At 39.5% G+C, this 27,988-nt stretch overlaps 1 long non-coding RNA gene across 1 annotated transcript; it reads right to left on the bottom strand.

Annotated features, from left to right (window-relative positions):
- Window positions 1-8: 8 nt before the first annotated feature.
- Window positions 9-27,949, bottom strand: LOC129410254 (uncharacterized). Its single transcript, XR_008632795.1, has 5 exons — window positions 27,813-27,949; window positions 27,425-27,514; window positions 26,652-26,720; window positions 26,442-26,544; window positions 9-90 (listed from the first exon to the last, which is right to left on the bottom strand). It is a non-coding gene; the product is annotated as an uncharacterized LOC129410254 (long non-coding RNA).
- Window positions 27,950-27,988: the final 39 nt, after the last annotated feature.

The raw sequence follows: 27,988 nt of genomic DNA, 5'->3' as shown, positions 1-27,988 counted from the left end.
CATCTCAGTGGGGTGATAGATGTCTGAGCCCCGTTGCCATGGCACTACCTGGTGGGAGCCACTCTACTCGGGGGAGGCACAAGCCGCAGTCTGCCAATGAGAGAACAGAGGGGGATAGAGGCTGCTGGGTTTTGGGGGTTGTCTAATTTCACAAACACATACACACAGTGGCTGAAACATTCCCTCCCAGGCATTCACAAACAGACCTTCACTGCGTTCATCCACTCTCCATTCACTAGAATTAAATCTCAGAGCTTCCTCAGACGCTGAAGTTGAATTATTTATGGCGAGCCGTCTCCGGGCCGCGCTCTAATAAAGTTATAGCTGAGACTAATTTGCAGTTTGATGAGGTGGGCTTTTAGCAGTGGATCATGGGCCAACATTAAGTACATATTGTTTTTACAGATTTGATTACCTTTTTATTGTTATTGTTATTAATGCACTGGCTGTGTGGCTAGAGTATAAGAGAGCAGTGCCTCCTCTGTGACTGCACCTGATACAAAACCTGACCAGAGAGAAAAGAAACCGAATAAGTGGCGAGTGGGGGACCATTAGACATATACAGGATGTAATCTTCTCACTTAAAAAATCCAATAAAAGTGGCAGCTCGACACCTTTTATAGCAACCTGGAGGCAATCTGCTTCTAAATACATACGCCTGAGTCGTGAATCAGCTGTGAATTGGACCTGAGCCATCTGCTGCAGCACACACACACGTGCGCATGCACACACACACACATACACGCATACACGTATCCATAAGGACCTATATATGAACAGCACAGACCATGAGCCCAGGGAACGCACATTACAACTCAAATGGGAGCTTTACAGTAATGTGACCATAGTGTTGGAGTAACAGATTTCTATTTGCAGTTTACACAGGGAAAAACAAATTTCAATTTTATGCAGTTTTCAAATAACCCTCTTTGTCTGAAAAATAACACAGGGAGGCTGTGAGTAATTTGGAGGAGTGTTGTTGAGCTGTAAAATAGGGGCTTTCACAAGCTATTAAAGGCTTAAAGCCTGTAAAATGTTGAAGTGATTAAAATGCAGAGAGGGCAGTGGGGCTGGAGCACCTTGCAGATTCTTTAACACGGCTAAACAAGAACAAGACACAGCACTCTCCTGTTTCCTGGAAAATGATCATCCTTTGATTAATGACATCCAGCATATTTAATGCTTAATATGTAGAACGGGAGCTGACAAGCCAAACAATTAGGTCAATTACCGCATGACAACTATGTTGTGTTGGGTTAATTGCTGGAATTTTCAATGGCAGGACACATTCATTTGAGGGCCAATGGCACGTGACAGAGCACATATGCAAATGAGTTCACCTACAGTACAGAATACAAAAGTGTATGACAAGAGTCTGAACGTGAATCGCCAAAGGTAATACAGGTATAATATTAGTGTATGTTTTATTACGTTGGACCGCTTGCAAAATTATTTTTAAAATTTATGTGACAAACTATAGAGGCCAGTCCATGCTCACTGTAAGGGACCCCTTTCAGTATAATAATTAATCAGAGCTTGAAGAGGCACAGCTCACACACCCTTGACTATAGGATCCATTATGTGCTCATGCATCTGCCACTTACTTTTATTTGTCCCCTCTGCCCCTTTGACACTCACGCAGCATCTCTCTTTAGGTTGTATTTTAAACACAGAGAGCACATATAGCTGTTTACTGAAATGCAGCCTCATAAAGGGGACAGGGCCCATGTGAATGTTTGGAGAGGGCTGGCGTGGGAGCAAGCGACGAGGTCATTTCCATATTCACTTAGCAAGCATTGCCTCTCTCCTTTCTGCACTGTGCGCTTTAATCAAGGCGGGCGGTGCTGCCACGGCTCCTAAATGGCCCTGCAGCGCCTTAGAAACACAGTGACACCGGTGTCGTGCTGAAAAGGACATGCTTTTTATCCTCTTAAATAGCTTGTAAAAGGGCCCCATTGACTACACAAGCGGCCGACACTTCCATGCTTGTGGGCTTTGGGCTCTATTGTACTACCAAGTGAATGTGTCAACGATACTGGAGGAACACTGGCGTTCTATTTAAAAATATCTGGGTCCTGTCTTTGTTAAAAAATAAAAAATGAAAAAAAATAGGAACAAGGTGCAGAGAAATATTTGGAGCAATGGAAAAATGTTGTCAAGTATTACTTGGTTGGTACTTTTTTGTCTAGGCTTGTCATGATAACAAAGTTTGAAATTTGATTGGTGAAGTAAATATAGACGATAAATTATAATATGAAACTAATTTATTCCACTCATACAATAACCCAAAAGCAGATTTAAACCGCAAAAAACTATTCTAAATGTACGATATTGTATATACATTATAATATACATTGTAATACACTTTAGTACTTAGTTTGCAGTTGTAATTATATAGCCAAAAAAATCACAGTTTCCTAGTACTGCAAAGAAAATGCACCCCCCAAAAAATTGTTCCAGCTTTCATATATTGAATGATATGCTGATATAGTAATTATTGTGACAGACCATTACTGCCCCTAAAGTTTTAAGTATACAGTTGACCATAATTACATTCACATCTACTGTACACATGCCCCCAAACAACAAAACGCCTTAATAAAATGATCCTCTAAGAACATAACCAATTTTACACATTACCATTGAAAACCCTGACATAGACATTGTGCATATCTCACACATACACACATTGGCCTAATAATAAGCACACATGCCCGCAGACTGAAGCCCCCGTGAACACCCACCCTCTACGCGCCAGTACAATATGAAGGCTGTCATCCATCAAGAGGTATTGCCTGTCCTCGTTAGAAAGTCCTAATCCACTTGTTTGGGCAGTCTATTCTCCTGGTAGTGGCCCTGCTCTATGACGCTGTAATGGGCCCAGAGAGCTCACTGCTGGGTCCCCTCCATTCTTCTCCTCCTGTCTTTCTCTTTAATGGTCTTGGAGTGCTGAGAGAGACTGTTTGGCCCATGTGTCCAAATGGTGTGTTTCTGTGTGGTAGTAAAAATAATATTGAGGAGGAGAGCTCTTTTTGGTGGCACAAATGCACATAAAATTATACAGGCACTGTGCAAATTCACAGAGAATTATAGTATTTTGGATTTAAGAGCAAGTCTGCCATTTTTAAAGTTTTGTTTTAATGTAAGTTTTACAAGCTTTTGAACGCACACACAGATGACACTCCAAACGCTTATTGATACATAAATTAGAATCTAAATTGCAATATTGTATACTTATTTGAGATGTCAATACTACTGACAAGAGTATTGCAAAATAAGGCTTTTTTCATGGACATCTGATTTTTACTATTTTTACCTGATAACCGATTAACTTAATATATGTTTACAGTGTTCTCCTCTCCATGAGAAAAATATAATATGAAAAATACTGCAGTAATATTTTTCAGATATCCATGGCCCTGTTTCAGTATAAACCCACAAGAGAGCAAAGTTATTGCTTTTTGTACACTGTCAAAGCAAATCTCTCCGCAAATGTGGATCTCTGTGTAAAGAGATGTACATTAAAGTTAAATTATATTGTGAGCTTTAAGCCAAGCTATAATGCTGTTACCTCATCAAAAACATACCTGGAGTTGTGTTTTCTTTCATTCACATATGTTTGAGTAACCTTTTATAGTAGTCTGTTTGCATCTCCAAAGCTCAAAATGCTCTGTTACACCTTGTGATGTCATGAAGAGGTAGTTTTCAAATTAACAGCTACTTTTTACCTTAACTTCAGTAGAGACTGGTAATCCCAGGTCTGAATGCAAATCCAATGATTCTAGTTAAGACAGTGGAGCACTTCCTGTTTTCCCACATGACAAAACATCAGGTATGTTTTTGATGAGAAAACATCATTATAACATAGATCAGAAAATAGTGTAATATAGGCCATTTAATTTCTAAAACAAAACTACATCCTAAAACTTATACCGCCTAAGAACAACTATGACCCCATAAATATAACTGTGTAGGTCTTAAACAATAGAAACTCAAATCCAATACCTTCTCTCATGAGACACAAGTTGGACAAAAGCCTGTTTTTATGATGAATGACCTTTTATGTTGGATGTTCTGATGCAATCCCAGTGCAACTATTTAACAATGTGTTTGCAACTTCTAATTTTGTTGTGTTACTGGTGTTTTGTTTTAAATGCAGCAAATGCTTTATTATGAGGCTATGGTTAGGGTTTAGTTTAAGGTTAGGCAAGTAGTGAAGTTATGTTGAGGATCAGTCTCCAGGCAATGAATCTAAGTCGATCTAAAGGTTCTATATTAAACAAAATTGACCCTTGAGCTTTTAGCCATGTTAGAATATTGTTACCTCATCAAAAACATATTCGAAGTTGTGTACTGTTTCAATCACACATGTTTAGTTATCCTGGTTTATTAGTCTGACTGCATCTCCAAAGCTTAAAATTCTCTGTTCCACTTTGTGATGCAGTGGGGGTTTTCAAGTTACAGCTACCACCTTTTACCTTTAGATCAACAGGGATAATAGGCAATTCCAGGGCTGACATTACCCTAACTTCTCTAGTGAAGGTGTACGGAGTTTAAAAACACAGAGTCACATCTTGTTTTACGACATGGCATCACAAGGTGTTCTGATTGAGAGAAGAAATAAATATGCAGGATTCGTGTGTTAAATATGTGTGAATGAAACAAAACGTAACTCTGGGTATGTTTGTGAGAAGTAAACAACATTATAACATAGATCAGAAAATAGCATAATATGGGCCCTTTAATGTCCACAAAAAGCATGCAAACTCAATGTGTGTGTGTTATTTTGTGAAGAAATCCATTTTGCAACAATGGAGACATTTCAAGGCCTCACAGACACAACATAACAGTTTATCGACTATTTGGTTTACCTCAGTGTTGCCCTGAGAGACTCCTGAGCTGGATTAAGTACGGCCGTCTTTTCATTCACTGTGATTGGAGTGCGCCGCTCTATAACAGGCTTGTTGTGTGGTTTCATAACAGTTTTCGTAGCCTTAGACTTTTCCTCTGTGTAGTGGTGGTCCTGTTTGTGTGTGTGGGTAATTGAGCACATGCTATCACTGCTCTCTCTGTCTTTTAGCTCCCTTTCTTTTCTTTCTGTAGTCACTCAATTAGGCGGAGAGCAGGCCCATGGGGAGCCATTGTTTGAGCAGCAGTTGAAGACAAACAAGATTGCCACCGTCGCTACCACACGCGCACATAGCAACTCCCTCGGCAGCACTTGAGACCGGCGCAGTCATTCACTTCCCGATATGCAAACTAACACACCACCACAAGAAAATTTGCATATACTTGCTGATGCATATAGGCACAAATAAGGCCCCTAACCACATGCACATACATATGGGTGTGTAGGTTAGCGGTGGGCATACGTTCAAGGGGAGAAGTGACACATTCAGAAAGCCTTATGCGTGTCAGATTCACCATATGCACATAAATATACACAGCGGATTATTATTGCGCTGTACTCCTCTTCCTGGTAAATGGACCAAAACCTCAGATCCAGGGGGAGAAAACCAGGGCACACATGTTTACACACAAATTACACCCAGTGGGATAACTTAGCCCCATTTCTACAAGGAAAGGCCACACAGTGTTAGATGATAATGTGCAAGAGGATATTCCCCCATGCAACTTTTATTTATGTCTTAATAACAAGAGCTTTGTGGGCGAAGGAGACCAAAAGGGCGACTATCTATATCCGTTCTCCAGCCGAGCCTGCTCTGATGCTTGTTTTATTTCTTCCCATCTTTGCTCTGCTCCTCCCTCATCCCTTCATCCCTTAATCTAAGTTTTCCCTCCAGAGAGCCAAATAGAGGATTTTCACGTCATAAAAGTTTTATAGAAGCTGTAAAGGGGAAGCGAACTGTCGGCCTTTCTGAACTCCTTATATCCATCTGAGAGAGGAGATGGGCCGAGGAATTCAAATTAAAAAGATAAAAAGGCATTTAATTATCATATTATAATTAAAAGATATTTATTTGAAAATGATTTTATATAAAAAACACCAAATACCCCTTGTGTTCTCCCTTGGTACGCATAATCAATGTAATCTGTAGTACCTGACTTTGTGGTTTTGTTTACATCAACAAATAAAAAGTATGTGTCTCATCTATTTCAGGTTGAATATTGTACTTAACACATATAACCATACTGTATATCCACAATGATCATTACATGCAGTACACAGTGTTATATGGACTTTGACTGAACCATTGTATTTGAAATCTACTCTTCTGTCAATCCACCTATTACCTTATTACACCTCATTACTACTATTACAGTTACCTCACAGGTTACCATTAAGATATATTTGAAACATTACTTGAAAAAATACTCAGCAATGCTGCTTTACTTTTCCCCATGCTGTCTTATTGAGCAGCAGAGGGCATATAAATGTGCAGAAATTAAGTTTTGTAAGTTGCCTTTCTGTCTCCAGGATTAGTTCTGACATAATTCTAACTAGTAATTACATAATTAACATAATTCTAATAGGTCCAATATATAAGCCATGATATAATGCTGTTACCTCATCAAAAACATACCTGTATTTGTATTTTTGTTTCATTCACACATATTTGAGTAACCCTTTATTATTATTCTATCTACATCTCTAAAGCACAAAATGCTCCACCTTGCTCCTGTTCCACCTTGTGATGTCATGAAATGGCGGTTTTCAAGTTAACAGCTCCTTTAACCTTTAGTTCAGTAGAGATTGGAAGTTCCAGGTTTGAAATCATCTAAATGCTATAGTGAAGGTGTATGGAGTAAAAAAAAAAAAAAAAACACAGTGGAGCACTTCCTGTATTACCACATGACATCATAAGGTGAAACGGAGTGCTTTTTGTCTGAGACAAGAACTCAGCCTAAATATACAGGATTTGTGTTTTAAACATGTGCTGTATATATAAATGGACATACTTAATAAGCTAGCCATCACATTCAATATAGGAAGTCCTACTGACCCTGGCTCCCATTGACTTACGAGGCTGACTTACTTATAGCCTCGTCATTTTGGTCTTAAAATGATTGTATTAACCTGCTCTACGTGATCCTGGTGGGGTTTTTTTTCCGTCAAAACATTCCTATTCATAATATAGAGCCTAGCCCCAAATTTGCCCCTGTAACTGCTAGCATCACAAGCTTCATTAGAGTGGCGCTTGAGTTGAGGGTGACGTCACACTCACTTAGTCCACTTCTTTCAGTCTGTGTGACAAAACATTATAACATAGATCAGAAAATAGCATAATATGGGCCCTTTAAGGTGATCATTCAGGTGGCTGCGTATAACATATGACAGATTAGACTACTAATTTCTCTAAAATAAATTTAACAATTATTTTTAAGATTTTACAAAAAAACTTGCCTAGTCTTTTCTAGGTTTGTCATGGGGAGAAGATATGACATAAATGTATGTTACAAGCAACACTCATTTTAATAAAAGTCAAAACTTGTCAGAATAGTTATGATTTGACAAATAAAAATTATAATATCAATACAATATTCATCATTGTTCAGAATGTTATGTCAGGAATTGATGCAGTTGATGACATGGCTAGAAATATTCTGTGGTTACTTCCTTTTACTTCCATGTAACTTTTTTCTGCATTTCTTCACAAACTGTCACTTAACTAATGCAAAATTGTTATGAATATTTACTAAAGGTGCTATCCCACCAAACCAAGTAATAACTGGAAAAATATATTAATCTGTCAAATGCACTTTAAGGGGTCTCATTTTGTGCATCACTTCACATTTTAAGGGAGCAGCCTCACAGACTCTAAGGGCTGTAATGATACATGAAGAGCACAAGAGCTTTTAGGAAGTTAACCAAAAAAATGTCCTTAAGCTGGACACCATTACTTAACATTACAGTCCCAGGCGTAGAAAGAAATTCACTCTAATATTTTTAGAGCCACTGAACAGTTGTACATTTACAGCTGGGATACACATTACACATTGTATTGCATCTCCATTGGTCTTCTTACAAAATAAGGAAAATTACTTGGGTGCACAACACAACAAATGGGAGATGACAGTTATTCAGCCGAATGGAGCGCAGGGCTCTTTCTCCCTCTAACCTATGCGGCAAGCTGTAAAATAGCAAGCGAGAGAACAACAAGAGAAATAAATGACTTTCTGGACAAAGGCAGCAGCAAAGCAGAAAGCATTTCTCCTGAGGCTAAGAGGGGGAACGAGAGAGACGGAGAGATGGAGGAGGAGGAGAGGGGGGGATGCATCACCTTGCGCAGCGCTCCATATCATTTGCATGGTTTATACTCTCCAAGGCCCCCACCATGCAAATGACTCATAAAGTAGAAATAGAGAGAGTTTGGAGCCAGTGTCAGAAGTGAATTTATATATGATTGCCAGGCGGGCCCAGTGTCCTAAATCATTTTCAATTAGATGACACTTTCAATATCGAGCCACTGATTTAGAGATATTAAAACTTCTTCGTCTTTATCCTCTGCAGAGTTGAAAGCAAGCAAGCTTATCTGGCGCCCCCTGCACCCACGGGCTCTCCCTCCTCCACTGCTTTTCATCCTGTTTTCTCATCTTCTCCCCTTCTTAAAAGGTAAGTGTCAGAAATATCTTTTGCTAAAATGATCTGGCACTTCTAAAGGACGGAGGAGGACTCTGAATATGCAATGAAGGCAATTTGGCCATAGTTTTGCATTGAATCACCCTGCACACCATACCATAACCAGACAATTTACTTATGTTACAGCCACCCTTACAGAAAGCAATCAAATACGGGCAAAGAACAGTTTCTTTTTCCTCTAGAAAAATAAAGATCCAATTTTAATGCAAATATATTTCTCCATAACATTGTACTTTGTATTTAAGTCAGCATGTGAAAAAGATTTTACCTTAGTAAGGATTCAGTGCAATATAATAAAAAAGCATAAGCAAAGCCCTTATTATACAAAGGGCAATTTTCCACCAACACACTATATTCTCATCAATTGTGTTACGCAAGTGTTATTTCTGTCTTCTGACTCACTGCTCCCTACATATCTAAAACACTGATTTGAAACAACTAACTTTCACATGATTAAAACTGAAAGAAGTATAACTTCAGAAAGTCAAACAATTCCAATAATGCTCTTTGCGAGTCAAAAATAGTGCCTAATTTCTCGTTAAAGTTGAAAATAACTTGCCATGATTCACCCTTAACAAACAAGCCTGATAAGCTCCATCTTCGCCCACGCACCATCAAGACAAACAGCCTCTTTAAATAGCCCATCTCATTCACATTCTGCTCAGGCGCCCACTCGACCTTTCACCACGCTGCCTCTCAAGCATTCATTGTACCACACTTACTACTTGCATCTGCCTGCTCTAGATTGTAAACCCTGGTTTGAAAGGCACCTACATTTAAATGATCGCAACGGTGTGCACTGCTTTCAACCAACCTTTTCTATATTGGCCATTAAACTGACTGAAATTGACGGAGTAGGGTTTGTATCAAAATGCTATAGGAATAACCATCACGTTATCTGCTATACGCCAATACTATACAGAGAGTACCTCAAACTCATCCTGAAGTCATAAAAATCTATATCTTAATGGACACACACATCTGGTGGGGGTCAGCTATGCAACCAAATGGCACATAGTCCTAGAGTGGTTGTGAATTCTGCAGCCCCCACCCTTCCACAATAAAACTTAGATGGACATCTTCCATTTCAATACTTGCCACTTTGGTATCTCCTAGCTCCCCCTCCCCTATCTGTTATAGCGAGCTCTTCCATCTCGCTCTGTCCTATAAGCCTTCTCCCTATCCCACTCCCCCACTCCATTCCTCGTGCTTTTGATTGTGTACAGGGCAGGTCGCGGTGACAGGCCTGGGCATCGCCGATAACGCAGCTAGCTGAACAATGGGGGGAATATTGTAAAGCCTAATGGAAAGGAGCTGGAGGTGGAGAGGATCAGGGACATAAATCAGGGCGCCTGGCACTGATGGGGCTTTTCAACAGCAATAAGGCAGGCAATACCTCTTGGTGCGACCACAGCGAGGAGAACGGGAGACCTGTGTGCACTTAGGGGTCTCCGATTGAGAGGCTACACATCGGGAATGGCACAACGCATTTATCCAGATTTTCATGCATACACAAGAGCCCATGCATACACAAAAGTCAGGTTTGAAAACATCCATCAATACAGATTCGGGGCTTGTAAATCTATGGACAATGCATTTCTGTATGGAGACATGCATGGACATTTGCAGTCTAAAAATCACTTTCTGAGGGGGAGGCTAAGTAGGTAGTATGTCAGGCAAAGTGTGGATGGAGGGGAGGGAGAGGTGGGGGTTATTCAGGGTGGGTGGGGGGGGGCATGTTGGGGGGGGGGCTCGTATAAGAGCATAGAGAGTGATAACCAGTGGGGATGGATGAGTCACATTTTACCTTTATGGTGCTCTGCTATTCACTGTGTAAAGATAATGGACAGAGCCACTTAGTAATCAGAGGTTGTATTAAAGAGCTTCTCTCGTCTCGCTTCTGACTCACGACAAAGCTTTTCTTCTCCCATCACTTTTTTATTCCTTTCTTTTCCACCTGCCATCATTTCTAATTATCTGGAAATAAATGAATTGCTTCTGCTTTTGAATAAAAAAACTGCTACGTTTGCTCATTTTAATCTGGTCAAAATGTGAGTGAGGATGTTAGCAGTCTATAGAATAAGTCTATGCAAAAGTAATGACTGTCTTAGTGTCTTTACATGCCATTTTCCCTTTGTTTCTCACTTGCCTGTCATGATAACACCTTTTGTAGGACAATATATTGCTAATGGATAATCCCAGTAAACATTTTTTTTTATAATACAGTATCATTAAAAATCTGGAGCTACAACAAATCAGAACAAGTCAGAATTGGCCAATAATCTTCAAAGGTACTTTTTCATCCCTCTACAGATCAAATCTTACCGTATTACATAAAAAAAACATAGCAGAAACCTCTCCACTGTTGCAATAAAAATATGTACAAAATAAACAATAATTACCATCATAAACCTATGTCACAAGAGTTTATAATCCTTGCATAAAAACTGTTTGAATTTAGTTTCAAATGTCAAACCCAACAGATACTTACAATAAACGTACAAATAAATATTAGCCAAACAATTAAATATTAGCCAAACAATTTGGGACATCTTGCAAATAACATGCGTATGCAAATAAAAACTATGCTAGCTTTTTTTATTGTCCAGCATTTGCCCTACAGCTGGAAGTGTATTCTTGTTAACAAAGCTCCTTTTAGGATTGTAAACTCAAAGGCCCAAAATATACTAGAAGTGATATAAATCCCACTCCAACTAAAATATTATTTCCAGTCACAGGGGCCAGTAACGGAACTGTTTAATATTAATCATGTTGCTGTTTTATGTAAACCTTGATTTTGAAAGCTGCTATGTATTGCACATTTTTCCCTGTACACAAACTCCAACTGACAAATCAGTCTTTGAGCCCACACTAAGAAAGAAAACTGAAGTCTGAAGTTAACAATCTCCCCACAATCTGACAAGTGAATAAAAAACTTTAGATGGAGACAGTAATGTAGAGAGTCAAGATCCATCCAGGTATTATTCACACACATGCACGCACACACAATCGGGCACCCACACGTTTCTCATAGCACCTCTGATCTTACAATATAAAATATGTGTCAGGGGCCATCTTCAAGCATTCATCACTGTAATTGGCTGGATAACAGCAGCTGCCTGCTCTGAGAGTCTGTCTGCAGCAGTCACTTCTGTTTAAGCAGCGGAAGTAGAGGAAGGAAAGAGGGAGACTGGCGGGAGTGGCTGGGCGTTGATTAGATACCCTTCATAGGTCTTAAATCTCCATTAATCATTGGCCCTCTATTCATAACGCACACTCTTGGCCAGATAAGAGCGCCTTGTAAAGAAAGGAGGAAGTAGGGATAACAGACAGGAGGGGGAAAGCGGGAGATCACACTCTTGTTAAAAATAATACGCCACCACTGAGCCACGTGGCGAGGCCCTGTTGGGATGGGAATAGCAGATTAAATTAAAGGCTCATTAATCAGCCCTTGACCATGACTTCCCCATTCCTCTTGTTCAAATCGCGCCACTGAATCCCCTCCTACTTTGCTTTTTTACACTATCCTCGTGCCAATGAAGGATCTCCTGCTGTAGGGTCAGGGTTAACAGTCTGCAGGAGAGGGAGAAGGAGAGAGGGAGAGAGAGAGAGACAGAGAGAGAGAGAGAGAGAAAGAGAGAGAGAGAGAGAGAGGGAGGGAGGATATAGACAAGCAGACCTGGCAACCCGCTTCAATGATTAGCCTGGAAAAAGACCAATCTCGCCTCCAACCTCTTTCAGGCACCCTGCTGTAAGAGAGTATACAGCCAGAACTAGTTTTGGCAACACCACCAAGTCCAGTACCTCAGACAAACTAACAACTGAGGGCTTTAGTTGGCTGCATGTGAAAAGTCTGGTGAGATCTGGCACTAGCTCTGGCATTGGTGGTTGTCAGATTTTTATTTTTTTAATTTTTATTTATTTTATTTTTTGAGAGGGGTAGCTGTAAATGAGCCATGTGTGTAGACGGCAAAGCTCCGGTGATGAAGTGGATTTGAGAGCGGGGTGCTGTCACGTAATGGTTGTGATTATGCTGAGGTCATTAGAACTACACATTACATCATAGCTTCCAGAGCTGGGGGATCCCCTCTGCATTAGCCTAATGGAGAAAAATGCGTTTTATAAAGCTTACATTGCTAATCAGGTAGCTAGCATGCTAATCCATAAATCCATCAGATACTAGACATTAAAAAAGATCCCTGTGCTTTTTAATACTGAATAAATATTATTGATGTTGTGCTTATGGTGAGGGAAAACATCATGTCCTCATTACGACTCAATCAATTAGTCAAAGCCCATCCATCAGCATCAATCTGTGACTGTGTTTACAAGACCTGACAAGAGACCAGCACATGTATTTATATGCCTGCAACAACGTACTTTCTAATATAATTCATGTGGTGAAATTGCCGTGGCGATGTATTATTATTTTAATGACAATGTTAGAGATATGACCGTGCTGAGCCATGTAATTTCAGAGCAATCCTTCTCAGGTATAATTTTTATTAAGTGTATATTCAGTGTGCTGTCACAAGACCCTTGAAATATAGTGTTAAAGGTAATAGTAGCTTATAAAGGAATGAATAAGCTTGGAAGAATGAAAAAATAAGGCCTGCACAGTATATTAGTGCACTATTCCGGTGTGTGCGTGCTGTATGTAAATCACTCAGTAGTGATTGATTTACATTACATGACATTACATGATGTATTTAGCTGAAATGTGCTTAAACTAATCCTGTATTTACAATGATTCATCCTGAATGTGATTTTCATTTTGAGGAAAGTCCACATCAAGATAAATTAATTTAGACAAAAGTTGAACGAGATAGTGATCAGATGGAGAGTTAATCCATAGTTACTGAAACTGGGACTTGAACCCATGACCTTGCTGTAAGGCGATGGTCTTTAGCACTGAACCACTGGGTATTGAGGCACCTCATGCATTCCTAAGGTCATGATCTTGTCAAATTGCTATGCATTTGCTCTATTAAATATTGTATTAATCCAAAATTCCATTTAACTTCTGGTATCGTAAATGAACAATACATAATGATTCTCAAAAGCAATATGATGCTATGAGAAGAGAAGCACAGTCACTTTTGCGTATTTTAATAAAAAGTATTAAAATGTATCACCCAGTTTCAAAAGCAATCACACTGTCAAATGTCAATGTCATTATTAACAATTACCACAGACATCACAAAGCCAGGCATCATAAAAATCTATGCTCAATTTAATGTGCACTAAAAATGGTCCGAAAAACCAACCCTCCCAAAAAGCACACTCCACTTCCACTTTATTCTGCGTGCCCTCTGCAGTCCCCTCAGGATCCACAGATAAATTGAACAGGAGTCCTTGACATATCTGACAGGCCCCTTTCCACTCCTCCATCGCCCCTGTCCCTCTCTCTCCGTCTCTCTCGCCACCATCTCCCCTCTCTCCCCTGTCCGCGGTCGAGCGAGGGAGTAATGGGATCCGTGGGCTACCTGACCCCTGCGTACGAGAGGTCTGCCACACAAAGCAATGACGGGAGCTCCCACTTAAAAAGGAAATGGAATGAAGGAATTGGAGAGAGAGAAGAGACAGAATCGCAATAGAGGAGTAGAAAAAAACAAGTGCGCAGCCATGTGTGAAAGACATAATTGAAAATGTCAAAAGATGTAAGGAATGACAGCAATGAACAGGGCTAGCGCGGAGGAGCGGTCTATCAGCGACCTGAATGGGACTCTTCTTTCCTTCACACAAATGCATGAGCCTACATTTAAATAATTTGTGATATGTATTTGATTATAGACATGTGTTTTCTGTCCCCGCCTAGGCCTTAACCCCACCCCTTGCAATTTCCTAGCAGGAGATGTGCAGTTAAGGGCCATAATGTGTGCATATGCATATAGATGGATTTGAAAGTGGGAATGCGTTGCCAGATCAGCACTTGACCCTAATGTCAGCTTCCCTCATCTCCTCCCTTTATTCCCCCCTTCATGAGATCTAGCCCTCTCCTGATCTGCAGTTTTATCTCACAAGATGAAAACGGCATTCAAAGCTCCACACATTGGCTACAGAGGATGAACTCAATGCATGGCTTGTAATTCAGTGGATCTGCATGCTGTCTGAGATGTCTCTTCTTTTAATAACGCAGAGGAAGAGGGTCTTTGTATCAGATTCTGCACAAGAAAGACAGATTTGTAACTATAATATAAAAGGTAGGCTCACAATTTCAAAGATTTTAAATGAAAAGGTAGATAGAAGAGAACTGAGAGTGTACAGTACAGAATCAGGATAAATCCTTGTAAGACATTCTTTTAAAGGTCATTCTAGGCTATTTTCTGATCTATGTTATGCTGTTTCCTCATCACAAACATACCTGGAATTGTGTTTTGGTTCAGTCACACATGTTTAGCACACAAACTCTGCATATTTAGCCTGAATTCTTCTCAGAAACAACAAACACTCCACCTTGTGATGCCATGTGGTAATACAGGAGGTGCTCCACTGTGTTTTTAAACTACATACATCTTCACTGGACTCATTTAGATGATTTCAGCCCTGTAATTTCCGATCTCTACTGAACTAAATGTAAAGGGTTAGTTTGGAAACTACCACTATGTCACATCACAAGGTGGAAAAGACCATTCTGAACTTTGGAGATGTAGACAGACTAATAGTAAAAAGTTACTCAAACATAAAAGTTACTCAAACATGTGGGAATTAAAAAAAACACAACTTCAGGTAAGTTTTTGATGAGGTAACAACATCATAACATGGCTTAAAGCTCAAAGGAATCCATTTTGTGTAATACAGGATCTTTAAGTATGCTTTGGTAAACATCCTTATTATAAGAAGCACAACCAATACACATACTTTACTGCGGGAGTGGTTCAGTATATAGCGCTATAAATCCACACATCCTTAATGGTTTACATGCTATGAATTCAAAGATCAACACCAATCATTTTCTATTTGATGTAAGGAAAATCATATTTCTTGTAGACCAGCCATTTAAACTAACATTATCTCCAACGGTAGCCTCATTAACCGACTTTTGATTGCTTCTTAAGTCATCTTTCGTTGAGCCAAATAGTCTTTCTATGAAGGTATAGCTATGTCAAAGTAAACACAATTTTTAATCGAGTAGTAGACTTATAATTGACATCTAGCCTTTTTGGCCATAAGAAGAAATGAAAGTCAGCAATGGAATACGAAAGTCATTATGTTTTATCAGTTCTTATTAATTAGAACACGGATTCTGTCTTTAGGAAGGTTATTTTCTATGAAGGAAAAACATTTGCTCAGTCTCATTAATTAAGATAAAATAAGTGAATGTATGGAGATGTGAGGAGGCAATTTGCATAACGTGATGACATGGCTGGAAATCACTGCGATATACATATAAGCGTCTCACAGTTTCATGAATATTCATTTGTACAATGCGCTGCCAACACTCGACATCAAAAATAGAAGGAGGAATGGTGGAAACGATCTTATCAGTAAAGCCAGGGGTGACGTACAAAGCTCAGTCCAGCACCATGGAGAATTTGCTTTTCTCAGTTCATAGTATAAGGCGGTTTACAAAGAATTATGATAACAGAAGCTCAGAATAACAAGTCTTATATTGGACGTCTGCCGTACAACCCACTGCAACTCGAAACAATATGGAGTTTCGTGGATAAGTATATCCTTCAGCAACATTAAAGGGCCCATATTAGACCATTTTCTATTTCTATGTTCCCTATAATCTATGTTGTAATGTTCTTTCCTCATCAAAAACATAACTAGAGTTGTGTGTTTAACAGTTTAACACACAGAGGTTTTCTCTCAAACAGAAAACACTCTATTCCACCTTATGACGTCTTGTGGTAATACAGAAAGTGCTCCATTGTGTTTTTAAACTCCATACAGCTTCACTTGAATCATTTGGATGATTTCAGGCATGAAAGGCAAAAAAGGTAGCTGTTACCTTAAAAACTACAATTTCATGACACCACGAGACGAAAAAGAGCATTCTGAGCTTTGGAGATGTAGACAGACTAATAATAAAGTGTTACTCAAACATGTGTGAATGAAACAAAACACAACTCCAGAGATGTTTTTGATGAGATAGTGGTGTTGTAACATGTCTTTAAGTTCACAAGAGACAATTTTGAATTCTATAGGACCTTTAAAGGTGAACAAAATAGCCCATCTGTAAATGCTGCCAAGGGAAATCCATATATTTGCAATAGTCCTAAGAGATGAAACAGTCAGAGGGAGAGGAGAGGGGGTGGAGGTGAGGGAGGGTTAGGGGAGGCTGCAGGGGATGGGGAGTTTATTTAAGGCTCAAATTAGAGCCAGAGCAAAGGCGCACACTAAAAATTAATGCTTTAATGACAAATTATTACCCTTTTATTAACTGGGATACACAAAGGGTCTTAAAAAGGTTCCGTGTATTTGTATTAGAGAATGTGGAGTCGCGTAAGCTCTTTTATATGGCTAATTAACATTTTACTCCCTTTTGCTTTTTGCTGTCCAGGTCGTTATAGCAAATCATCTGCCTCCAAATAAACAGTACCCTATGCATTTGCTCGAGACTGGCACAAAGACTATACACAGGCTTGTTATGAGAGAAATATAACCTAGGGCATAAGACTTTGTCCAAGAACACCATTCACAAATTTCTTCCTCTGCCTGCTTGATCTAGTACAGATTGTATTTTTTCTTCGCCATCAGCAGATTTATAATGAACAACAATAAACTGCAGAGATTTAATGTCTGTGCTGTGTCTATTTGCTGGCATGTGAGTATGTTGATAATACAGTACACCCCGGAGCACAATGGGAGATCTTCAGCTGCTTCCAAACACGTGTCCCGGAGCACAGGGGAAATGAGCTGGTGGTCAGTGAGTGAGAAGAGTGCAGACGCAGCAAACAATACAGCCACCACAGGACAACACAGGACAGGCCTAATGGGATAAGTGGCGGGCTGCAAATGTGTCAAGTCGAGTGTGAACGCCATGTTAGGTATGCAAATGAACACTTCAACCTATTGGTTTGGCATGCGTGACCCATCTATCCATTCAGCAAAACCACAACGCTGAAACCAGACAATCAGGCATGCCCCGCAGTGCACCACTTTACACTGTAAAATGCATGTTATGGGTTATGGGGAATGTATGGGTTATTACTTCACATAAGACATGAAAATAGAATAAATTTACAATTGTAAGGCCAGCAAGACATGGATGTTCAACTTTAGATTACAGAGGATTTTCAAGTGGAGCCTGTGTGCTATTAATTTGACATATATGTACCTTACAATTTTGGATTAAGGTCTATAAGGTTTGAATTTCCTTCAGGATCAATAATGTACCTCTCAATCATAACGTGAGACTGAAGGTACTGAGAAACATGAGATGTGTGCGTGCATAGAATGAACAAATCTACAGTTATAATCCCAGGAAAGACGTAACATGAGAGAGTAATAAGTCCATGCTACTACAGTCCACACTGTCTGTTTCAGTATTGTATTCCCATTGAAATCTTTCACATAAGATGAATAATTAGAGAGTGAGGAGACAGTGGAGCTGGCGTGCCTGTAGTAGATCAGAGCATCTGCTCCCATGTGACGCGGCTTATTGTTGATGTGTGAAGCTGCTGCTGTTGCTATCACAGAGCAGATTAGTCAGATGGTTGAGCCAGTTCAAATGCTACAAACAGCTCTGTGCTCTGCAGCCTTTCCCTTCTGCTATTCATCTTTTTCATCTGTGCACCCTTAAAGCCACTGAGTTTGCTTTTCGTTATACGTAAACAAATGAGCAAAGGCCAGCGGTGGTGTTAAATGTGCAAAGGAGGAGCACAATTTATAACGGCAACAAAGGCACAAAAACATGCAAAGGAAGTGAAAATGACCCAGGCTACAAGGCTCAGAGCTGCTCTGAAGAAACGTCAGACACCCTTAAAAAACTTGATTTCACTTCTGTGCATTTTTCTTTGTCCTTCGAGCCCTGCCTCCTCCCAACCATCCCCCACCCCCCATTTTCTAATTTTCCTCAGGACGGAGGTGCCTAGCTGCCTGGCACATGACATTGATTTCCATCAGAGCTTGGAAATAACCTCAGAGCCGTTACCAGGGCAACTCGCATCTACCTTTTTGCATTTTTGCATATTGTAGTTTTTTTCCCCTCCCGCCTCTCAGTTTTTTTTCTTCTCATCGTGTCGGACGCTACTCACCAAGCGACAAGATGACAAATGCTCTCAGGTAGAGAAGGGGGCGATATTAGAGGCGAGGGGGCGGAGGATGGGTAGCAGCAGAGGGGGGAGGGGGAGTTGGGATGGAGATGGATGGTGGTGCCAGGCAGGAGCAGGCAGGGCCACAGCAGCTCTGCCACGGAGACGGCGTGCAGAGAGAGAGGGTGCATCGTGGGGAGGGTTATTGATGGGTCCCTGCTGGGTGCCGCGGAGGCAAGACAAGGAAACAATAAAACACCAGAGCAGTGACACCGATGGACTCCTGCCTCCTAATTAACTACATAAGGACAGGCATCAGCAGACAGAGAGGGGGAGGATGCACACACAGATATTAGTGAAGAAAAGACAAACCAATTTGAGCTCCATTCACACAGTCACACGTACACAAGTGACAATAAACAATCCTTACTTAACACAGCAACGACAATTCCATGTCTCATGTTTAAAAGTATTTATGTGCTATCAAGTTAACACAGTAAACACAATTCCCATATAGTCATGGATTAAAGTAAGATATAGGACTGTAATAATATATTAATGCAAGCACAGCACAGCATAAACAGCAAGCTAGTTTTTAAGCAATTACTGCTTATCACTATAATCGTCTTTATTCCAAGATATCTCAAGATACAAAAATGTATCTCTCGATTTCAATACTGAGAAATAGATTCTATACTTAAATACTGATTCTGATACAATATGATGAAAAAAAAAACACTCTTTAGTGACAGAATGTGATTTTCAACATTAAATAACAGTAGTTTCGTTAATAATACCATATGGTGTTATATCTATGTAATCTCTCAGTCATCCAAGTATGTTCCATGGATGTATAATAGTCTATGTGGTCTTATACTTGTTCTGATACAGCTCAAGATCATGCTAAAGCTATTCAGGAAAGGTTAATTAAAAAGGACTTGTTAAAGTGACTTTTTAGTACTGATACCTCCTCACATGGGTATCTGATTTCAATAATTTTAGTTCTGATTTCTGATTTCCAATACTTTTGACAACCTTATTCCCCAATGAAGAAAAAAACTACTTGATTTTAAACCTCCAGCGACATCAAAATAGAACAAATAAACTGTCTGTCACTATATCGACAAACGCTGCAGGCCACTGTCACTGTCCCCCATGTTTACTAGTCACACACATCCATCTTTGTCTGAGTACCTGTGTGCCGGTCATGTCCAGTGGTCTTGTGCAAACTGGTTTAAACAAAAAGAGAAAGAGCTATCGCTATTACAGTATGATTGTGTGCACACGTTTCAGAATGGGGATAAATACATGGGAACATATGAAATCATCCCCCTCTCCCACCTCAAAATCCAACATATTAGATTAGCCTACTTTGTTTAGGGATGCAGCAATCCAGTTATGACTTTAAGTATCACGATATCAGTCAAAATCAGTGCACAGTCTGAAAGCAGCATTTATTTTCTTTAAACAAAAATAAAATATGACTAAACTGATCCAAATGTGTTGTGTAGCTGTTATTTATCCTCGAAGTAACTACCAAACAGCTTTGTATTAATACAATTTCAAACATTATGAGACTTTCAGGGCCAATTACTACCTGTAAATAGGCTTATTGCGTCAATTTACATGTCCAACCAGGATGTTGACTGAACAGATATTTGGAAGATGATACCTGATACAGCAAATTTTTCAGTATCCACACCGATGTTAGATACCAGCATTGGATCAGTGCATCCATAACACTGTTTAATGTTATAGTAGTGTTTTGTATTGTGTTTATGCTTTATACAGTGAATGCTAAGAAAGGCGCTTATAAATAAAATATATATATTGTTATTCTGTAAGAAAAGTAGGGAAGAGAGTCCAGTGAGAACCTATAAGACCAAGTCATTATCCGCATTTCAGCATGTATGTATCAACACTCCAGTCAAAGTGCAGCCAGGGAGAAAATTAATTTCTTATTACCTGATTATATTATTAGGTTTCGCCTGAAGTGTCAGTTAAATATTCCACATCAGCGCTTTACCAGGCCGGTGTAGCACATAGCATGGTATGGACCAAGGGAATGTGTGTAGGCAGTGCAGGGGTTGAGCAGGGCAGGCCAATATTGTCAGTTTGATTTGGGGGCTGTAATCGTGTGAGACATGGCTCCCCTATCCCAAGGAATAAAGACTGGCGCTGGCAATATGCTGCCAGAAAGCAATTTGCTCGAGTGCTGGTCCCTCTCCTGCGTCTGCTGGACACACACACACAAACACACACAAAAGCTGAGTGGTGCGTGCCCCATTCATTTTATATTGGGTCAGACTAGGCTTTTAACAGTATGCTGTACTGTGCAAATGGTTCAGATGAAAAATGGCTGGGAAGATAACATGCAGATTTTTGTATGCGATTTTCAGCAAATGTGACCCTAAATAGGAGTTATCACAATGCAAAAATGTCAAACACAAATCTGATATTAAGAAAAAGGCTTCATACTCAATACCAATTTTAATATCAAAATTCTAATAAAGTCCTCTTTTTTCATATCAAATAAAGAAGTTTCTTATAATATTACAATATAATCTTAAACTAAGTCTGATATTGATCAAGATTCCATAATGTGCCCTCTCTATGCTTGCTTTTGTTTGTTTGTTTTTTTAAGGATAAGTACTTGTTCAAATGAGTGTCTAGTTTTAATACTAGTTTTCAGTATTGATTGATTTCTGAGCATTGAGCATTATCTTACTTTAACCCTTGTTTGATCTTAGTTTATAAAATGAATAAATACAGAAGTAAATAAGTACATAAAGTAAATAAGTACATTCTGTGAACTGGGTAGAAGTTGACAGAATTCAATTTTCTTAAGCTATGGACCAAATATCAGAGTGAAAAAATCACACAGTAAACAATAAATTCTATCATAGCAACAGATACTTTTCCCCTAAGCTAAAAAAAAAAAAAACAGAGTCCAAGTTTGAGTCCAGTTCTGAGCATTATACCTTATAAAATTGACTAGTGTTTGGCAAAGATCTACACATGCTTATGTCTTATGGTTATTAGTTTTTACAGGTTTAAAAACTATACACCTTTCTTCATGTAGATTTATTTTTTATGAGGATTTTGTTCATTCTAAACCCACACATCCACACACAATCATAAGGCTTATTTCTTGAATATGCTCAATACGGCGGCATTCGTTCTGCCATCCACTAGATTTGCATTTCATTTCCCTCTGGTCCAACTCACCGAGGATTTCAGATGTGACCGGTGGCTGAGCACATCCTGCCATAGCCCCACCACACGCCACAAACACAAAAACAGGGGAAGGAATTTAGAGGCCATCAGATGAAGAAATGAGAAATCATATTCACAGCATTGGAGGGGCAGTAGCCAAGGGTATATAAAGGGGTATATAAAAATGACATTTCAGCTGTGAATCAATCTCCTTATATATCCCGAGCTCAAACTATCCACATAACACTTCAAGGCAGCAACGGTAAACAAAATTGATCATTACAAAATTCATGAGGTCCAGAAATCCTAAGTTGGGTCTCCTTCCACCTAGAGGGCAATGTTATTTTTTCAGCGCCTCGCAACAAATCTACACTGGCAGTGGCGAAGGCGGAGAAAAGGGCAAATTTGCATAGCATCCATAAGGGTGAAAATCTGATCATATAAATGTAAATAAGGTGAGCTTAACTTATATTTTCCTAGAGAAAACAGTGAATTGATAACATGAGTGAGCGAACGGCAGAAGGAGGAGACATGGATGGAGTGAAGAGGGCTCCAAGGGCTCACGGATCAGTATCTGAATTAATGTTAGGGGCTGGCAGTAGGAAATTAGCTTTATGTGCATGCTATTACCACAGGAGGACAGCAGGAGGCAGCATGGCATCATACAGGATAAATACACCTGCTACAGTAATCAGGCCTGAAGAGAACAATTAAATTACTATAAAAGTAGAAGACTGTTTCATATTTAAAGGTGCACTGTGTAACTTTTGTGGTGGAGGGTTTGCCACTTGTCACCATGGAGATGATATTGCTTTGCCTTGAATGTTCCATAGTATGACATTAAACTTAATTCTTACATTTTATACAATGACAGGTGTTTCTATTGCTCCCTTCAACAGAAAAACATCCATTCATCCTGTAAGCAGGGCAACATCTCCATAGATCTGGCCGATAATTTGGCCTGGTGGCTTTACTTGCCTGTTACCATGGACTTATAAAATTTATTGATCCACAAGGGAAATAATGTGGACAGAGTAGCTCACACATCACAATATATTATCATAACAAAGATCAACAATATAAAGGTTAATAAGAACTTTTAAATATGTAGCAAAGAGACTGCTGTCAAATAAGGCATAATTGCATAAATGTATTTGTGCATAATACAAATATATCTCAACAATGTACAAGAGGTCGTAAGGAAAAACAGTTCAAAGATGATATATTGAACACACTAGACTAGACAAAGCAATAATATCTCTATGGAGTAGGAATGCAACGATATCCAAATCTCACGATATGCATCTCACGGTAGGATATTTATTGCAATATTCTGAAGAGGCTAATATAATTGTAGATGGTACTATTTTTTGCTTTTAAAATACCTTGATAAGATTTTAGTATGAATTATTACCGTCATAATCCCAAGAATTCAAGTAAAAAACATATCTCTTCATGTTGTCTGCACTGAAATGAATCATGGCATATACAGTTCCCTATGTTCATAAGCTATTACTATTATAAAACCATGCATTTAAGCAAAGGAACTTGTGATTCGATATATTGTGACAGCCCACGATATTACTGAGACTTTTGACAATACGATATCACGATATTTCGGTTATTGTTACACCCCTACTATGGAGAAAAACTGCCCCTCCACCACAAAAGTTACACAGTGGACCTTTAAATTAGAAAGTGTAAGCCTCCAGTATAGTCAGACATACAGATGGTTCAAATCATATATGAGTGACCGTCCTTGTCAGAATGTGATTTCCACTAATATGTTTAGCTGGGAGGCACAGACCCACAGTAATGGTGACAGTGGAAAGTTCATGTCTGAAAAGATATAGGACAAGCATTTTGCTAGACTGCTCTAGGACATGCTGTTCTACCTACAGAGAAAATAAAAGAACAATATCCCTGGGTGTATGTACACAGCAGCCTTAAACCTGATTAAGTTCCCCACCTATTGTGCCTCTGAATTTGATCTTTTCAAAAATCCAATTGGGTTTTCCTCTTGTTTTGACATGTCATCAAAACCGAAGGTATGCTGTATATTGTGTATAAGGAAGAACTAAAACCGGAAATAAAATGAGCTGTGAGGGAGTGATTCTTTCTTAAAGGAAGTAAATGCGATTCACAACATCATGACCTCCACGGGGGTTTCTCAGCACGACAGCCAAGATGCCAACTCAGTCAATGGTGCATGAAACTGGCTTCTTTTATTGGCAGGGTATTCAATCAGCTCCTCCTGGATATATGTCCTTGGCTTTGTAGTGCAGTCCACCCATTACAGCTCCCAGCGCCCAGCCCACACCTCACTCCCTATCCCTTTTAATTTGGCTCCTCCTCGCTTCCATTGCTGCATAAATACAATCAGCCTTGTCAAGAAAGACACTGGTCCTCTCCCCTATTGTTTCTGATTGATTATGCAGAGGGACCACTTCTTCAATCTCCCCCCATGAGTACCATGTCTTTGGATTCACAGGAAGTTGGCTCGATGCCAGCAGACCCATCCCCACACGTCCAACTACGTCCACCCCCTGACCTCACAGGGCTCTCCCAACTATAAATCACCCACCAGCTTCAGCTACAGAGAGGACAACCCCTCAAAGAAACAAGTCTAACCTTATGTTAGCTTTGTATCAGTGTTAAAGAAGAGGAAGTGATTTTTATTCATGAATATACACAAGACAACAAAGAGTGGTTGGTCAAGGTCAAACTGAAGGACAGGAAACTTATTTGAAAGTGAATGCTTGTCATGGGAAGTACTATATATTTATCTTATTGCTCATTAAATGAATGAACAATTAATGATCGAATAATTATTTTTAAGGTGCATTGTACATACTTTTTTGTGGTATATTATCATTTGAGCTGTATGGGGTTTGCTCATTTCATAATCAATACGCTTTTTCTTTGTACCATTTATTCACTGCAGCTTATGGATATACCTTCTTTTGGACAAGAGAACTGTGATCTTCATGGTATGTTATAGTATAGTATGTCAAGATAAAGTGGTCTTCAGCAGTGTCACTTTATTATAGTTTGTGCTATTTTACAAAGACATGCTTTCGTGACAGGTCTGTGCACTAGTGTGATGTCAAGAAGGCAAAAAACACTGTAAGGCTGTAAGTCTGTAAGGCCTCTAAATAATGTTGTCTTAGTGTAACTACATAAAATGTTCTATTATGTCTGACCCTTGTGTTTAGGAAATTGGAAGTCACAAAATAAAAAAAACATGAAGGGACTAATAAAGGCAATATATGATACCATGTATCATATCCACACACTGCCCTTGTCAAAGAGGACCCGTATCTTAGCACATGGCATATTGAATGCAAAGTGGATTATTTATTCTTGGTAGCTTAAAGGTTTTCATACAAATATTACTAAATATACAGCAGCACATTGGCATCTTAAAGTCTGGTCAAGGTCAAACTTATTTAGAAGTGGTAAAATACTATATTGCTGGAAGTCATGTTATTTTATGTTCACACAGCCCTGGAGGGAGCTGCCACACAATAAAAGATGGCGACATGTGAAGTCATTGCTCTTTTTACTACCATGTTTGGAGGTATATGTTTTGTCTTTGGCACTGGTGGGTAAAAAACAACAACTGTCTTACCGTGTCTAAGCACCTTGAAGTCTGACGGGGGTCTATATTTCACTGTCAATTGCTGTTGTTAACATGCAACTAGCGTTCAGTAGCACTATGCATCAGTGTGGGCTTTAACTGATGTGCCAGCTAGCCCCATTAAACCCAAAGCTGTCCCTGGGCAGCCCTTTGTCTGTACTATTTGTTCCCCTCAGTAGCACTAAACAGCGGCTCCTACAACATTCACTTGAGCTAAACAACCTTTACCTCCCGGGAGAGGTGTGCCTACTCCTCTCTCACCTCCACTGGTGACTTTAATGAAATATGCAGCTGTCTTTTAATCAAAACAAGCCAGATTTGCATTTCCAGACTAGTTTCCTCCTCCTCCTCCTCACCGCCTGAGTTGGCAGCGATCCAGGCAGACGGGCACCCTGATGCTGGATATTGGAGAGATCAGGAGGGTAGCAGAGGAGGTACAGGCGTGCGAATGGGGGCGATGGGTGGAAATGACGAGGGCAGGAGAAAGAAGAACATGATTACTAACAAGCTAAACCCAAATTAAGCAAAGAAACAGATGGACGTAGCGCATTAGCATACATCAACAACAAACAGGGCGCCATGCTTGGTGTTGGCAGAGCTCAAGGGTGAACCGGGCACACGATAAGAGAATACATGGTTATTGTCTGTGGATGCGTTTTTTTGGTTAATCAGACGTAAACAGGAAATCGGAGGCAAGAGAAACAGTGAAGCGCAATTAGCATGCATCGTTTTAATACATGCAAAATCGTTAACGAACCCCTTGTAATTACCGGCAGATTACCTTGCGTCGATTACACTGGTGGTTGTCTGCAGATTGGCGAGGGGCACCAAACGGGTAGAAAGTAGAAGTCTTGTTTTTGGGGTTGAGATTTGCAGCAGCAGATCTGAAAGACATAAGAGAATATGTCTGTGTCTGTAGACCTGGAGGAGACAGAGGCTGTTGGAGGAAGTGCTTGTGTGTACGTGTGTGGACAGAAAGACTGGCACCAACCGGCGTTACAGATGGACAACTTGTACTGTGCAGGTCTTCATGTTGGTCAGTGTGTTTGCTAGATGGATCCTGGAGACAGAGAAACAGCATGACGTATTTACACCACATCCAATAATTTATGTCTAGTCTACAGCCTACTAATACTGTGGTGGAACATAACAAAGTAAAAATAGTTAAGTATTGTAATTAAATATATATTTTAGGTGTCTGTACTTAACTTAAGTAGATTTTAAAGTGGATAGGTTTACTTTACTACATTCGAGAGCAGGTATCTGTACTTTCTACTCCACTACATTACAACTGGATAGAAAAAAAAAAGTATTTTTTTTTATTATTGTGTGGGACCTGCTAAAAAGCTGAATGTTTATTTACACGTTTATAGTTTAAGTAAACAATGCAAATAAAAACAGCTAGCAAAAATATATAAATTTAGTGCTTCTGTTGAACACACTTCAGCATAAAGCTTTATCAAAATCAGCACTTTTGAAGCTTTATTAGATCTCAAAAATCTGTAGTTATTTAACAAATATATATTTCAAATGTATATATGTATCTATAATAGATATTTCAGCTGCAAAATGATGTTCACGCTTTTGCTACTATCTGGTTACAACATATAGGCCTATAGGCAGTAATGTGCCAATAGGACGAAGTGAGATCAAAGTGAACCATAATTAACCCTTACACCTCAACAGGAAAATCTAATAAAATGTTTAAACGTAAGTGTCAAGAGTTGAACACACCAGAGAGTTAAATGTGTCAGTCTGTCTCACCTTGAAGTGTCAAATGCGTCACACAGAGTCCTCCCCATCACACACATCACACAGGAGTAGTTTACACACGTTTTCCTCCACCAAGAGACACTGGAGAGAGCCAAGTGTGAAAAGGTGACAAGGACTTCCATAAACAACACATTACAGACAGCGGGAGGTTGAAAAATACTGTGACAAAGGTGTAAATGAGACACACAGCTACTAGACTGGAGACTGGAGGCAGGCAGGACTACTATCATCTGACTTATTAGGCTATATCACTCCATTTTTACCATTATGCAAGACTACGGTGTTGATTTTTATTGTTCAAAAATGAAATATGCACATAGGTGTTGACTAAACTTTTGCGTTACAGTTTTACTCTTAAAAACTGTCCAAAAATATTTACCTTCATTCAAGTCTGATGAGACTCAACCAAACGATGTGTCTGTCCTTTAATGCATAACACAATTTTATTTAGGCTAGAGCTTTTTTGGAATCATAAAGAACATTTTAATTGCTGAAATGTTCAAACCCATATGCTAATAGCATGAAGCTAATTTCCACTACGGTGGCCCACTCCGC

The sequence above is a fragment of the Boleophthalmus pectinirostris genome, unplaced genomic scaffold, assembly GCF_026225935.1.
Source record: "Boleophthalmus pectinirostris isolate CB_2022bp ecotype Guang Dong unplaced genomic scaffold, ASM2622593v1 HiC_scaffold_22, whole genome shotgun sequence".
NCBI lineage: Eukaryota > Metazoa > Chordata > Actinopteri > Gobiiformes > Gobiidae > Boleophthalmus > Boleophthalmus pectinirostris.
Note: the sequence above shows the minus strand (reverse complement) of the source record. Positions and strands in the feature narration are given on the sequence as shown.